The sequence below is a fragment of the Brachyhypopomus gauderio genome, chromosome 2 (assembly GCF_052324685.1).
Source record: "Brachyhypopomus gauderio isolate BG-103 chromosome 2, BGAUD_0.2, whole genome shotgun sequence".
Classification (NCBI taxonomy): domain Eukaryota; kingdom Metazoa; phylum Chordata; class Actinopteri; order Gymnotiformes; family Hypopomidae; genus Brachyhypopomus; species Brachyhypopomus gauderio.
Genome location: NC_135212.1, coordinates 12,481,529 through 12,497,191, shown reverse-complemented (window position 1 = coordinate 12,497,191; position 15,663 = coordinate 12,481,529). Strand labels below are relative to the sequence as shown.

General features: G+C 43.3%; 1 protein-coding gene and 1 long non-coding RNA gene across 4 annotated transcripts in view; one reads left to right on the top strand and one right to left on the bottom strand.

The window, feature by feature from the left end:
* Positions 1-916, bottom strand: part of bahcc1a (BAH domain and coiled-coil containing 1a) — a 71,676-nt gene extending 70,760 nt beyond the window's left edge. The window contains 1 exon segment of the mRNA XM_076987268.1: positions 729-916. The gene's annotated coding sequence lies outside the window, so the exon portion shown is untranslated.
* A 216-nt stretch (positions 917-1,132) lies between these two features.
* On the top strand, positions 1,133-4,466 carry LOC143488288 (uncharacterized). Of its 3 annotated transcripts, none has more exons than XR_013124426.1 (2): positions 1,133-1,331; positions 3,196-4,466. It is a non-coding gene; the product is annotated as an uncharacterized LOC143488288 (long non-coding RNA). The 3 variants fall into 3 exon arrangements; XR_013124427.1 differs by lacking the exon at positions 1,133-1,331 and adding an exon at positions 2,238-2,364; XR_013124428.1 differs by lacking the exon at positions 1,133-1,331 and adding an exon at positions 2,266-2,364 and having other exon boundaries at positions 3,050-4,466.
* Positions 4,467-15,663: the final 11,197 nt, after the last annotated feature.

Sequence of the window (15,663 nt, the reverse complement as noted above, 5' to 3'; positions counted from 1 at the left end):
AACCAAACGCGCAGCAAAACATATCAATAAGCAAAGCAATCACCTAAGTATATACTACTGAAAATAATTAACGGTACATTTGACCGTATGTCGAATTATATCCAGGCTTATTTGGATATCTAGAAATGTTTGATGCAAATAAAAAATGTTAAGAATGTTAAAAATATAAAGAACATGGTCATGGAATTAAAGCTCTAAGCTACAAAGTATAATAGCATACATTTTATTTCGACTGTTTTGTGTTCAGTCAAATGCTAATTATTTTAAAATGCAGGCTTTTACAGATTGAATGAGAATACCCCGGTCCTATTTGTAAATGTATATGATAGCTAATTAGCTGGCAAAGAAAAGGTTTCCAGTTTTGCAGAAAGCCTAAAAAATATTCTAAATTAAATGAGAAATGTAGGTTTGAATATGTTTAGATACGTTCTTGAATATGAAGGCTTTGTAAAAACACCATAAATGTTTCAAATGTAAGACATGATCATGTCACGTGCACATTAACCTTTTCGCAATAGCATAATTTAAAACCCCTTGCATGTAAGTCGCATCTTTGTAACGCTATATGCGTTAAGTATTTTTGCACATATTAATATCTTCAGCCAGTTTCTGAAAAAAATGTTTGACACAAAATTGTTGATACACACAGACACACACACACACACACACACACACACCTCACACACACACCTCACACACACACAGCTAACACAAGAAAAATGACTTACTGGTATGTTAAATCCTTGCATAATAAATAAATTTAAATTAAATGAAAAAAATGCAGATCAGAAATGTCGCACATTTGAAAAATCCTGTTTGAAAGGTTAAATCCCAGTATCCCTCATGCGAGTGTGGCGGCGTAGTCTCCGTAAGTGCCACAGCGCCGGTCTAGGCCACTGAGTTGAGGTCGCAGACTCCAAACGCTGTTTCTCTTCCCCAATGCAGCTCGTGCCTCGCAGCCCAGGCAGAGTAAACACACGTTCCTATTGGTCAGATGGTGCATGTTAATGAGCTCGTGCCGTTCGGGAAGCGACACTTCAAGGTTTGATTGGTCTAAAAAACTGACCAATGGAAAACTACCAAGGGGAACGTGTATCAACGCAGCGGCAAATTCAAGCTAAACGTGCAGTAGGCAGTAATAATGACGGTCTTGTACATTCTCAAATTCGCAAACATTTACAGGCACCGGAAACAACAAATTTGTAGCGCCGCCATAAAACTGAATCACCTCGATCTGCCTTATTTTCTACGAACAACCAGTCTGGCGACTCCTGCCCTCCTCTGCCAAGAAGGTCATCTTTACAACCCAGCTCTCCATCCAAGATGTGCATGTATGTATCTGTATGTAGTATGTGTTTCATCTCTCTCTCTTCTCTCTCTCTCTCTGTATATATATATATATATATATATATATATATATATATATATATACACACACCTATATTCACATATATGCATGCACACACACACACACACACACACACACACACACACACACACACACACACACACACACACATATATATATATATATATATATATACACCTATATTCACATATATGCATGCACACACACACACACACACACACACACACACACATATATATATATACACACACACCTATATTCACATATATGCATGCACACACACACACACACACACACACACACATATATATATATATATATATATATATATATATATATATATATATATATATATATATATATATATATATATATGTGTGTGTGTGTGTGTGTAGATCCGCTATCATAATTGGTCATTAAACTGTAGGCTAATTACATCAAGTGGCCTACTAAACCAGTTTCAGATTTTACCGTTTACCATTTGTACAAATAATTATTTTAACTGCCGTTCATGTCATACATTACTAATTAGTATTAATGTAAAGTTAAAAGCTAAACTGTAGATAACAAACTGATTTACTAAAAAGTGTGTGTACAGCAGTGTGTGTGTGTGTGGGGGGGGGGGTGCTCTGCTAGATGACCAGATTTTAAAAATGTGCTCTATTCAAACCCGAATTTCATTGGTTGGCACGGCGCCAGAGCGTTGTCACTCACAGAGTGTAAACAAGACTCTGATTGGCTGCGGGCCAGTCCGCACTGGGCCGTCTGAAAGAAAAAAAAGCAATAACTGGCTCTGCGGTTTCAAGGCGTCCCAGGGTTAGATGACGAAGATAAGAAGAGACCGTTTCAAGGCGCTCCGAAGGCGGACCCTGTTGGCCCTGGAGTCAGAGAGGGTGCGACGGCGAAGTGGAGAAATCATGCTATTTATTTAATAAAAACGATATAGGGTAGGATTCCCGTTAAACGCAAGGGCACGTCTGGAAGGGATCACGTCGGTGAGCGGATTACAGCGCTTATAGTCTACGGAAAAATGAAAAAGTGAAGAGTATGGCAGAGCTGGATCGACTAGGAAGGCTCGTTGTTTGCGTTATTTCTATTTTTCAATTAAATTACAATAGATTTATGTTATAACTGTATAAATCAATATAGCCATAGTAGTTTAGATACACCAAAATGTTCTTTTTAAATATTTTCTGTGAAAAGTAATTACCTAGACTTAAAACGCTTGCGATTACTTACATGGCAAAAAGCACAAGAAAAATACATTTGACAGCGATGGAAACGTATCTGTCAGTCCCGTAAATGCACATATTTAGTTAGATAGTTTTGTGATGAAGTTTAAACGGAGTGGGTGTCTAAATAGCCCCAAAATGATATTTTATTTATCATTTACTGTGTTTTATTTTGTGGACGGTTCTTTATAAATCTGCATTAACTGATAAAAATACAATGTTACTATAGATTTTACAAAATATTTTTATTTACTCCCTAATGGAAAAGCCGTCGTCTCCTTCAGTCTAGGTTTTACGGTCTTGAAAACATTAACCCACTGACCGAAATGCTACACATTTGATTTGTGTTTAATAGATTAATAAATAAAAATATTTATTTTAAAATAAATAAATACATAAATAGGCTATTTAATTTTAGTTGTTTCACCTATAGCAATTTTATTTGCAGGCCTAAAAATGGATCCATCCCTACAACACACGGCGTGTGTGCACGCGCACACACACACACACACACACACACACACAGTGGCAGTGTGAGCTGTCCTACGAGGACGTGGTGATAATTGATGCAGAGAGTGATTTCTTTTGAAACAGGCCATTCCACCAAAGCGGATTGTGCTTGACCACCGGAGCGTCTCCCGCTGACCCACGGCCTCCGTTTCTCATCCACCACCGTCCTAGTGGGTTCATCCTACCCGGCTCAGTTCAGCGGGTAAAGGGCGCCGGAGGGACACGTCTTTTATGAAGGAGTTTTTTCTGTTTAGTTTCCCTGGTCAGCTGTGGAAATTTCTAACGGCATCACTTAACAGCTCGTTCATGTACGAATTAACATTATTCTGGGGGGGGGGGGGGACATTGGTGGACTAACGGATTAAATTTGCACAAGACTAATCTGTACACGTGTATGTTGGTTTATAGGCTGAATAAGATCAGTAGCTTTGGATAGAACCATAGAAATTACTTGTGTAAATTGTGTATATATTTGAACATTAGTAATGACATAAGTGTAAAATGTTGATAGGGTTAACTCTAGTTAAAGTGTTGTTGTATGTGTGAGGGAAATGTGCTTGAGAGAGACAGTAAGAATTATAGTAATTAATTTTAATTTGATATTAAAGCAAGTTTCCACCCTAGTCAAGTAAGATATATTGTCTATTTGGGAAAAATTCTTATAACGTGATTTAATAAAATGTTGCCAAAGCTGGTTTATACTGGAAGACAGGTGCTTAAAGATTATTTATACCATTTTGGGATATCATATGTTGAAATGCCTTAAGTTTTTTTTTTTTTTTTTTTTTGCAACTCATGCCTGTGTAATTTCTGCTTTTAAACAGAATAGCTCATTTTACCACTGACTGCTCACACATTTCCTTTTTTATGGTTAACAGAAACTGTACCAAGCCCCATTAAATTTTTTTTCTTTAGCAGTTTTATTTTCCCGCATAACTGTCAGGTGGTTTTAGGTGACTAAGCCCGAGTGACTACCATGCCAGCAGCAGCAGGTGATGTCAGGGGTAGGTGCACGTAAACCGCTGCTCACATACCGCTGTCTGCTAAAGACCACAAGACACGCTGTTAATCTGCTCTTAAGTGCCGCTTCAATGGACTCTGACCCACCGTCTACTCTTACACCAGTAGTTTTTAAGTGCATCAATTGTATGAAAATGTCCTGTCCAGTTAATGCATGTGGTGTCCTCCTATTGATAAAGGATTCAACACTTTACGCTATACACGGAAGCGTGTTCCACACTTTGTGGTGTGTTTGCACTCACGTTTTTGCAGATACTTGTTTTGATTATACATAAGCGCAAAGTCTCAATGTGTTTTTATGTTTGTAGTAAACATGGCAATGCGAGTGGTTGATACATTAATGTCAAAATATGTGATTACATATTTGCAGTGATAATTATATGGCCAATGGGAAATACAAGATTTATGTTTAGTATACTTTGACATTTCTTAGCAGCTGCAGAGGTAATTTTATATGGCTTTCAAACACAAGAATGTAAGAATGGTGTGAGAATGTAGTAGTTTGCTTAGTGTATCTCCACCAGGACAGACTATCTCTAGCAGGAAGTACAGTAAACACATGTTTAGGTAATCAGACTCTAACCCAGAGATTCTCCACACACCACCCAGTAAACAGCACACCCATCTACCATGACCAGCCAAGTGTACCGTACTGTGCTTACCAAGTCCGAATTAGCTGGATATCCATTTTACAGGGTCTTTAATCACAGATTCTAAATACACTTTGTCAGACTGACATTTTAAGGTTATCAAATCAATTACTTTTTATAATGGTCACACAGTTCACTTAATTAAATTGAAGGTACCCATTAAAGGTCAAAGCCTTTGTCTTCTTTGTCTTGAATACTTTTACACTTTGGGTAGCCTATTGTTTATGTGTGTGTGTGTATATATATATATATATATATATATACAAACACACACACACACACGTAGTGACCTATCTTATTATCTTACCTAAGCGCACTGCAGTTTCATACCTCTTCTCTATATATATATATATATATATATATATATATATATATATATATATATATATATATATATATATATATATATATATATAGAGAGAGAGAGAGAGAGCATTACTTTTTACTTGCAGTTAAGTGTGTGTGAGCTTGTTTGTTGGATGGGTCCCTGCCCCTCTGTGACTGTGTGTGTGTGACTGTGTGTGTGAGCTTGTTTGTTGGATGGGTCCCTTCCCCTCTGTGACTGTGTGTGTGACTGTGTGTGTGTGACTGTGTGTGTGAGCTTGTTTGTTGGATGGGTCCCTGCCCCTCTGTCCAACACCCACAGGATGTGACAGGAGGCCAAAAGTGGAGCGCAGGAAGGGAGAACAATCGCCTCACACACCTCCTCCATCAGCTGGAGGTGGGGAGAGGGAGAGGGAGCAGGAAGACAGGCATACAGCAGGGAGACAATACAGGAGTAAAGCAGTGAGACAGGAATACAGGCGTAGAGCATGTGGAACGGAATACAGGAGCATGGCATGGAGACAAGACTACAGACAGACAGTCGGGCACAGGAATATAGAAGTAGAGAAGTGAGACAGGTATATAGATGTAGAGAAGTGAGACAGGAATACAGGTGTAGAGAAGTGAGACAGGAATACAGATGTAGAGAAATGAGACAGGAATACACACGTAGAGAAGTGAGACAGGTATATAGATGTAGAGAAGTGAGACAGGTATATAGATGTAGAGAAATGAGACAGGAATATAGGCGTAGAGAAGTGAGACAGGTATATAGATGTAGAGAAGTGAGACAGGAATACAGGCATAGAGAAGTGAGACAGGTATATAGATGTAGAGAAGTGAGACAGGAATACAGGTGTAGAGAAGTGAGACAGGAATACAGATGTAGAGAAGTGAGACAGGTATATAGATGTAGAGAAGTGAGACAGGAATACAGGCGTAGAGAAGTGAGACAGGTATATAGATGTAGAGAAGTGAGACAGGAATACAGGCGTAGAGAAGTGAGACAGGAATACAGGTGTAGAGAAGTGAGACAGGTATATAGATGTAGAGACGCAAGACAGGAATACAGGCGTAGTGCAGGCAGACTGGGGGATTCTGGGTAGCATGAACAACGTGGGAACAGATGCACCAGTGGAGTCTGTATAGAGAAGGGCTGCTTAGTTCTGCGTTACAATCCTACCAGAACACTGGAGCTTTGTGCTGTTACAGAACACTATAAGTCTGTGTGTGTGTGTGTGTGTGTGTAAAGCTAGCAAACATTGGACATAATTTTGTATAAAGAAGAGTTAAATGTCTTAATTCATACATTTTCCCTTAATACAATGCTGATATTCAATTATTTATCTAAACGTCCTCAGTTGTTTTCAGCTATAGGAATTCACATATACATATGGCCAATACTGAGAAACAAAGTGATTACATTTGCCAGTCCAGTTAAGTTGGAATGTAAAATATCTTCATCACTAACCTGATGCTTTAGGGGCAACTGTCTTCATTCATAAATACGTCCTTAGCACAGACAAATTATAATGTCTCAAAGGTTCTACAAATCCATAGCTGTGAAAGGCCAGAGTGAAATAAATATAGAGAAGATTCCTGAGATTGTGTCCTGTGTCGAGATGATTTGTGAGCCTGAGGTGTCTCTTCTAGGATACTGTGCTCAGATAGGACAGGTCCAGGCAGGACAGGGCATTTTGGGACAGGACATTTTTTTTGTGATGTTATGGCTCTTTCTTCAATTGTCAGGACATTATGTTTATGTTTTTCCTTTAAAACAGTTTTATTTAAATTAGAAGCAGAGATCTCTGTAATATTACCCAACAAGTATGACTTCTCAAAACTCCACTCAATTGAAATGATAAAACCATCTTAAATCAGTTGCAGTACAGTCGTTTTAAGTGTTGAAAGTTAAAGTCAATGTGTTCCAACAACTTCATACTTCACTGACTAGTCAAAACTCATAAATGTACCGTTTGTTTCAACAATCTAAGTTACTGCTATACTTGTTACAGCATCAGTAGATTTTTCCTGGCATTGTTATGTAAACTATTCAATTACAGTTCCAGCACAAAAACTCACTACTGTAGGAGACAGAAAAGCACTTAACAACTTACGCTCTCTTAGGAGTTGCACACATGAACATAATATTTCCTGCTGAAATTATTCACACACACAGACATATATATATGTGTGTGTGTGTGAGAGAGAGAGACAGAGAGAGAGAGTGTGAATAGAAATAACATACTCTTATGTTTATGTCATATATAAAAGTTATTTGCAGCTATGGCGTAGTGGCTTAGAGGAGCTTCAGCTGGTAACTGTGAGGACTCTCCTGCTGCTCTAGACACTCCGTGGCTCCGACACCACCTTCATAAATTAAATCATTAACGATTTGAAAGCGCATTACCCTGCGGTATGTCCTGTATGTGTGGTGGGGACGTGTGTCCTGACATCTTGATATCTGGAGCATCGGCTTGCATGTCCACAGCTGTATCACTACCAGATGCACATTTCAAACAGTCAGATTAATCAAAAGTGTTTAAAAGGGTGATTTAATCTGTGCTGTTACCTCCCTGGAGATAAAGGGGGTGTTGTGTGTCCTCATAGAAGACTCAGGGCCTTCAACAAAGGGGGTTTAAGTCCCCTAAATATCCCCCGTTGCCCCGGGAGGTGACCACAGACAAGACCGTGCTTCACTAGCACAATGAAGAAGGGAAAATGTGAAGGATATGCTAACAGATCCAGGCCTGCATGTATGAATTCTCTCACAATCACAGTGGAGGTCTAAGATGTGTTTGGGCTTTTTTCAACGTTGTCGAGGACAATAACATGTTGGCTTGGTTACCATTCTTCAACTTTCGTAATGTTCCTGTCCTGAACACTTTATACCATAAAAATGTGAACCTTTCAGTTTTTTCAATGAATTTGTGGTAAAGTTTGGAAAGTTTGAAGGGCCAGGAAGATCCCAGTAGAACAATGGTCCGTTTATAAGAGGGCTGTGTGGCAGCAATCGGGCTCTGTCTGGCCTGGTCGGCAGTACTGCAGCTCTGTAACTTGAAGGACGTTTTAAATAAAAACGGCCCTTCCAGATCAACAACCAATAAACCACAACAATTCACAGCAAGTCAATGCACAGCATTCATTGTTCAAGGAGAAATGGATGAATAGGAGCGTGGCAACAGAGAACTGAATTCAGACTCCCCCAGGAAGTAGAATTACTGTACTTCACATCACTGAAAATGGATATAAAAAAAGGACATGCAGACAAACAGACTTATATGCTGCAGGCAGGAGCAGATTAATGCATGTGTTTACCTGCGCTCGAAGAAAAGGGGCCTCGAGACCTAAAAATTATGATTGAGCGATTACAGCGAAAACTCACAATGATTTATTCACATTCTTGCCTTCCCAAATCAAAGGACGTTTGGCATTCTCCCTGTGTGGCAATATATTAATCACAATTTTCATCTTCAGTTCCTCTTTCAACACTCTGAGCATCACACTACTGTTGAATGCTTTGGTTGTGTTTTTCCATAGTCTTATGCAATAAAATAACGCAAATAACCATATTTTGACTCACCAGCATTCATTAAGAACACATAGGCACAGGAAGCTGTAATAATAAGCATAAAATGTACAAGAGATAATGGGGAAAATACACACATATAATGAAACAAAACCCTAATTCCTGCAAACTTTGAACTGTGACAACACAGCAGAATTCTCAACAAGCATCTGAAGGACTCTTAGACGTTTCCATCTATCTTCACCATTTCATTTGACATTACATTTTAACCCCCAGCCTCCTGCTGATTAAAAAAACTTATATCAATTCCAATGTACTGCCTATAACAACTGAATACGAAGCAAGAAGTGCCCACTGCTGGTTGCTCGGGGAAACGACGTAGTGACATGCATCCATTTAAGCAGAGACATGGTACCGAAGAACCGAGGTGAGATGTTCCACCTACTTGTCTGTCACCAGCAGTGTTTTTATAGCTTTGATGTAGTAATCTAATATTGAAGCTGTAGAAAGTTGTAGCACTAATTAAATGTTTCTGTGCTCTTGACATTTCCATTAAAATACCAAGAATTCCTTAAATTAAAAAAATTATGGAGGTTACGTTTGTTTATTTACGAAAGAACTGTGAATGATGGCTGTTATTTGAAGCTCAACATTCTCAAGGTTTTGAACTAAAGCTTTTTTTTAACTAAGTGTCCTCGACACACGTATTTTCGTTTTTTATTCGTTTATTAATTATTTATACGTCCAGACTGGGCTTCATGTCTCCTGTGAGCCATCTTCACCCATTAAGATGTATCACTGTAGAAAACACTAAAACACTTCAGATCAATGATGCTGTTAGCTCTTTATAGTACACTGCTAATACTCCTTTTGTTTCTCTCTCTCTTTTGCGCTCGCTCCCTCGCTCCAACACACACACAAAACTGGAGGATTGGTTATAGCCACTTTGTTTTTATAGGCCACTGGGAAGAATGAAAGAGAGACTTACAGGATGATATTATTTTAGCGCGAGTGTGATGATTGGACACTTTGTGGGGGTGAAAAGATTGCGCTTAACACACCTCACATTGTAGATCTCAACCAAACGTAAATGCCACACAAAGTGTCCTGTTTTTACACTGCAGCAAGGATGTGCCCCATCATTGCGCTTGTAGCCGGCTGGGCTCTGCGGTACCGGAGGGCAGACGCCTGGCTCTCCCGGGCCTTGTGGAAAGGCATCTTGGCTTGTTGGGTCCCCTCTCCCTCACTCATTGCGGATTCAAATATAGACGCAGTAAAATAAGGAGATTGTGTAGGAGGCCTCATTTTTTTTTCGCTATTATTTGCACTGACCAACTCGGGATCCTCAACGTGGTGGAATTCTTGGACGGTGGGCAGCGCTATTCGTGAGCTGCACACTTAGGGCGTACTCACACTAGGCACGGTTTGCTGGTTCCGTGCTGGGGCCCGGTTATCCCCCCACTCCCCCTCTGGCCTGCACTCACACTGCCTTTATCAACCCGGCCCGAGTACGCTTATGTCATCACAACGGCGCTTTATTTGGAAAAAAAGCGTGCTCGCACAAAACTATGGAGTTCACGATTCTCTTTTTATTGTATTTTTGGAGTCGTTTTGGGAGTGCAGATTTATCGCACAGATTTATCGATAATTTAACACAACGATTGTCTGCTAATCACTTTGCCGCTATGACTGTTTAACGTGAGCGTCGCATCACTGACGTCATGTTTGAGTTCCAGCGAAATTAACCAATCAGACGAGGCACCAAGCGGGCCCGGGCACAGATAGCGCTCACACTAGAAGCGAACCGTGCCCGAGTCCACATGAATCGTGCCCTGGCCCACCTCTTCAAGCGGGCCCGAGCACGGTTAACTGATCCGGGCCCGGGCACGGTTGGAGCGCTCACACTAGCCAAACGAACCGTGCTTCGGCAGGGAACCGTGCCCGGGCCCGGATCACAGAGCCTAGTGTGAGTACGCCCTTACACACTAACGTTGCTTTGTGGTCAGTGTGAGCAGAGATACAACAAAAGAGATCCGGAATTGACTTTTGATTTGCGTGTGTGGCATGGTGAAGGGGTTCCGGTCCAGCCGAGCTGCAGGGCCAAAGCGAGGCTGGGCCGGCGTGTCGGGGGGGGGAGCTGGGTGACAAATGAGTGCGGAGACGGAGCGGGTAGGGTGTCCCTTCAGCCGCCACGTCCCGGCCGGAAAACTACATCCATCATTTTCACGTCTCTGTGTCACAGCTCTCTTTGGCAATGAGGGAGACTGTGGTGACGATGACACAAAGGATTGATGAGCTCGGTCTTGGGGGTGGGGGGGTGTGGAGGGTGGGTGAGGCTAGATGGTCAAACCAGATGTGAAGTGTATTGAGGGTGAGAGGATAACTGAACCTCCCCCCCCCCCCCTCGCCTGAAGGTCAGCATGATATCTTGGAGACCAGTTTGAATCACCTCATGATGAAGTGCTCAAGCTATGAATGCAACTAACATCCGATGGGCCTGGTTTCGGGCTGTGATGCGTACGTGAACCACCGGGTCTTTCCACGTCCACCGTGACGCTCAGAGCCTGGACACTGGACTCTGGCAGGTTCTGCAGGCAAGGGAGTAGAAGCTATACAGATTATAGGCGTCTCGAAGCCCCCACTGATCAACACTCCTGTAAGAACTTCCCTTTTGAGTCATTATCAATCTCATGCATAAAAAAGCCAGCAACAGATATCTGAGAATAAAAAGTTATTTTTGTCACAAAATAGGAGAAACATTTAAGAGCAATCTAATTTCGGCAGTGGCTAAAATTGGATTTGCAATTACAAAGGAGACTTCCATGAATAAGCAGGACAAGCACAGAGCTCCCTCTAGTGGGCACAGAAGGTGCTATCGCCAAAGGGATCTCTGGTGTTCCATCAAAGGGTAATGCCCCTCATCTGATCTTCAATATCTAAACACCACATTAGTTCAAGGTCTTTGAAAAATTACTATTAACAAAAGAGGTTTGGCTTGTCAAAATGACTGAAGATCTCCCCCCCCACCCCCATTCTGTAGCACTGAACACCCTCCCCCCCACCACCTCTCTCAGGAACTAAAGACCCCCCCCCCCCCCCACCCCTCCCGTCGCATGCAGGTCTGTGCAGTAGCTGATCAGAACCAGGTGGGGACCTTTCACATGTGCTTTCCATTAGCGCAGGTTGAAAAGGACCTCGATTAAAACCAAATGCTCTAACCGTGAGCCGGGCGAAGTGGCGTGCGTCCTCAAAGGAGCTCCCTCCTCTGTGGGAAAACAGAAACAAGAATAACACAAAAACAGCCAAGGTTACCAAAGCTCACGAGGGAAAATCAGATACTTAATAGGGCAATTCAAAAGAAAGGCCATTTTTAACCTTGTACTGTGATTAACCTTAAATAAATACTGCCAAGGTGAAAGGGGGCGGGGCTAGAGCTACTGTTCCTGAAGCTTTAAGACGTTTGTGTGACAGGAAGTGGAGCACGAATCACCGCTTTGCTTTGTGCTAACTGGCCAAGACAAAGGCAAGTGACTCCAAATCATTTTCTATGCTAGTCTGTTAATGGCTTTATAGGGAACGGAAGAGGAGTGGAGAGCTGGATGGGGTGAGATCCATCTGTCACGGCCCCCACTGGAGCTGGTCATGCCCGTGAAACTGTTTCAGCATTAGAATCAATCTGACCGTTGCTGGTGTTGATAATTACTGTGTTAAGTAATACTTAGGAGATATTACACTGGAATTCAACATATTATTAACAATACTTACAATTTTTTTTTTGCTGAATTATTTAACATGTTTTAATTACCAGATTTCCACATCTTGATCATTTTGGCAACATTTTCTTCTATGATGAGTTTTATGGATAATAAAAACCCATCATACTTTAATCCTGCTCACAGAAGGGCTCCACTGCAGTACACTGCAGACAAACAGCTGAAGACGCTGCTCACAGCTTGGACGCAGAAGAGGTTCTCAAGGTCCTTTTGTCTCATGTTGACTAACATAGTGCAAAGCAGAAAGCAAAGCTGAAACTCCTCAGATCTCCAGGTGCTCAGAGCCCTCTGAGGGTTCGACCTCCACCTGTTCCTCCCTTGGAAACAGACCCAGACACCGACAGCAGCTGGGATGACTGGGGTCATTAGTTCAGGTAATGACCAGAGTGATGGAGAGATGCCAGAGGAGGGCGTATACGGGGGGGGGGGGGGGGGGGGGGGGGGGGGATTCGCTAGCTGGAAAAATGAAGATCAAGGTAGTTGAAAAGATCTTAGATAAATGTGCTGCCAGGGTCCTGTTAGCATGGGAGACTGCTAGTGGGGACATGTACACACATTATGGGCGTCGTGTTTTGGTGGCGTGGACACACTTAGGGTTCAAACAGGCACTCGAGGTAGGACCTGGGGGGGGGGGGAGGTCTCAGCACAGAGGCTGTTCAAGAAACACTCTCGCCGCGTTCACTTCTATGGAGAAATAGGGGTCGAGGGAGAAATATTCATGGGCCATTCGTTTGTACAGACGGCAGTAGACAGTGCTTTTTCTGTCGTGTAAGATTGAGCGAACAGCAACATGGAATCAAAATGACAGAGACTGGGGAGGAAGGGCGGCGAGATGGATTTGGTGTGGGAGGGGTGGTGGATGTTTGGCTGTGAGGAATCTGGCCCTTTCGGTCAAACGCAACAAGACGTCGTGTCTGGATGGGAGAGCAGACGAGGTCACTGCTCGTGGCTTAGGGCAGAATCCTGCATTACGGCAGAGGTCAGCGCCTAAGAGACCCGCACGCCTCCCCGCACGCCTCCCCGCACGCCTCCCCACACACCTCCCCACACACCTCCCCACACACCTCCCCGCACACCTCCCCACACACCTCCCCACACACCTCCCCGCACGCCTCCCCGCACGCCTCCCCACACACCTCCCCACACGCCTCCCCGCACACCTCCCCACACACCTCCCCACACACCTCCCCACACACCTCCCCACACGCCTCCCCGCACGCCTCCCCACACGCCTCCCCACACACCTCCCCACACACCTCCCCACACGCCTCCCCACACGCCTCCCCGCACGCCTCCCCGCACGCCTCCCCGCACACCTCCCCACACGCCTCCCCGCACGCCTCCCCGCACACCTCCCCACACCCACACACCCACACACCTCCCCACACACCTCCCCACACCCACACACCCACACACCTCCCCACACACCTCCCCACACACCTCCCCACACACCTCCCCACATGCCTCCCCACACACCTCCCCACACCCACACACCTCCCCACACCCACACACCTCACCACACGCCTCCCCGCACGCCTCCCCACACACCTCCCCACACACCTCCCCGCACACCTCCCCGCACGCCTCCCCACACACCTCCCCACACACCTCCCCACACCCACACACCTCACCACACGCCTCCCCGCACGCCTCCCCACACACCTCCCCACACACCTCCCCGCACACCTCCCCGCACGCCTCCCCACACACCTCCCCACACACCTCCCCACACCCACACACCTCCCCACACACCTCCCCGCACGCCTCCCCACACACCTGGGACTGCACAGACGGACTCGTCACTCCAGCTGTGCCAGCTGCATCCCCACCATCTGTTCCATGGCTGGGTGTGTGGGCCTGAAACAGAGCAGACTGGCAAGAAGAGGGGGGGGGGGGGGGGGGAGAGAGAGAGAGAGACAGAGAGAGACAGAGACAGAGAGAGAAAGATATAGAGGGAGGGGGAGAAATAGAGCAAGTGAGAGAGGGAGGGGGAGAAAGAGGAACCGAGAGAGAGAGAGAGAGAAAACGCAGTCAAGCTACTGCCTAAACATGTCTTTACCTTGCCCATCACAACAAATACATTCTGAAACCCCAGAATGCCCTTGTGGACTTAAACATATACACCTTTGATTTAAACACCTTTAGCATGTCGTTGGGTTCTGTAGGTGTGCAGACACATTGAAATACTGTCATTTTTGTTTTCAGTGTTGGAAGCAAAAGTCCCAAATTTCACATCACTGGGGAAACCCCATCACAGAAAAAACTCAAATGCGCAGACCACTTTAGAAAGGATATAATTTGAACAAATTTGCTCATATTTATAATGTTTGTGATGTTGATGTTTACTACATAACAACTAGTGAACAAACAACAGAGGAACAAACGAGATGAATAAATAATGACACAAATGGAGAAGGAAATGTTCATCCTATCTGTTATCATTACAGCAGCGCTGCTCTTAAACTAGTGAAGATGTGTCAACATGACGTTGACTCACACAAGCTTTTTCCTCTGATATGATATTTCTTTAGTCAGTGGCATTAATCCACTAAAGTGATCCTTCAGGTAGTGATCAGTAATCCTGCACTTATGGAAATGTAATAATTTTAGAATCAACTGTTGATTAACTGAACACTCTAACACTTCCTGTTTGGTGTTGCACTTATTGTGTTTGAGTTTGTATTTATGCGTATTTGGTATTTCTTCAAGATATCAGCCTTGATTCCTGAATTTTAGCAGTATTCTAATTCAACATTGTATTTGAATTACAAAGTTTGAACCCTACTGAACTGTACTGTACTGGCTGGGATGAATTTTATGAATAATATATATGCTAGAACACCAGTGGCTAACATGAGTTATTAGTGATTCTATGGCCAGTGAGCTTATATTGGCCACCGGTTGCATTCTCATCGCAGCCAATCACGATGTCCGTTGTCTAGTGTGAACGCTTCATTGTTAGCGGTCTTCAGTTGTGCTGTGTGTCTGGACATATACAGTTCTTTGTTCTTCTTTTACACAGACCAAAAAACAGCACAAGGTCTCACATTGTGAACAGAGGACAGGCAGGTTTGGTGGATTACACTGCCATTTGTGGAGTTTCTATAAAAGGGTTCCCGCATTAACTTTAGTCCCAGTAAAAACCATTAGAATTGCTTCATTTACCATTTTAATGTGCTCAGGTCTTATTTCTCTTTTTTTTTATTTGGAAATTAGCTCATATGAGTCAAGTAATTCTGAAATATTTTAAACACTT